Source organism: Monopterus albus, unplaced genomic scaffold (assembly GCF_001952655.1).
Source record: "Monopterus albus unplaced genomic scaffold, M_albus_1.0 scaffold3271.1, whole genome shotgun sequence".
Classification (NCBI taxonomy): Eukaryota; Metazoa; Chordata; class Actinopteri; order Synbranchiformes; family Synbranchidae; genus Monopterus; species Monopterus albus.
The window spans coordinates 1-1,182 of NW_018131141.1; the positions used below are offsets into that span (position 1 = coordinate 1).

The window sequence follows — 1,182 nt, forward strand, 5'->3', positions numbered from 1 at the left end:
TGGTCACAGCTGTATGGTTTCTCTCCACTGTGAGTACATTTATGGCATTTTGGATTCCCCAAACATGTAAAAACTGACCAATACTGTTCACATCAATATGGTTCCTCCAGTGTAAATACATTGATGGGCTTTTAGCTCCCATGTGCTTCCAAAAGCTTTCCCACATTGGTCACATCTGTAAGGTTTGTCTCCGGTGTGTACACGTCGATGGCTTGTTAGGTAACTTGAAGAAGAAAAAGCTTTTCCACAATAGTCACAGCTGCACAGTTTCTCTAGTGTGAATACGTTGATGTCGTTTTAGCTGAACTGATTGAGAATAAGATATTCCGCACTGGTCACAGCTGTACGGTTTCTGTCCAGTGTGAATACGTTGATGGCGTTTTAGATTTGGCAACTGTGTGAAAGCTGCCCAACACACTTCACACCGATATGGTTTTTCTCCATTGTGAATATGTTGATGTCGTTTTAGATTTCCCGACAATGAGAAACCTTTCCCACACTGTTCACACCAATATGGTTTCTCTCCAGTGTGAACACGTTGATGGACTTTGAGATCACTTGAACTAATGAAACCTTTTCCACAATGTTGACAATGATAAGGTCTCTCTCCAGTGTGAATACGTTGATGGCGTTTTAGATGTGACAACTCTGCAAAAGCTGCCCCACACTGTTCACACTGATATGGTTTCTCTCCAGTGTGAACACGTTGATGGACTTTGAGATTTGGCAACTGTGTGAAACATTTTCCACAATATTGACAATGATAAGGTCTCTCTCCAGTGTGACTTTGTTGATGGGCTTTTAGCTCACACATGGTTCCAAATGCTTTCCCACACTGTTCACACCAATATGGTTTCTCTCCAGTGTGAATACGTTGATGGCGTTTTAGATGTGACAACTCTGCAAAAGCTGCCCCACACTGTTCACACTGATATGGTTTCTCTCCAGTGTGAATACGTTGATGGCGTTTTAGATGTGACAACTCTGCAAAAGCTGCCCCACACTGTTCACACTGATATGGTTTCTCTCCAGTGTGAATACGTTGATGTTGTTTTAGGTGATTTGATCGAGAAAAAGATTTTCCACACTGGTCACAGCTGTACGGTTTCTCTCCAGTGTGAATACATTGATGTCTCTTCAAATAGTTCAGTGTTCTGAAGGATTTCTCACAGTCATGACAGT

General features: G+C 42.0%; 1 pseudogene; it reads right to left on the reverse strand.

Moving 5' to 3' along the window:
- Window positions 1-6: 6 nt before the first annotated feature.
- On the reverse strand, window positions 7-1,177 carry LOC109954104 (zinc finger protein 239-like; annotated as a pseudogene).
- Between the last annotated feature and the right edge of the window lie 5 nt (window positions 1,178-1,182).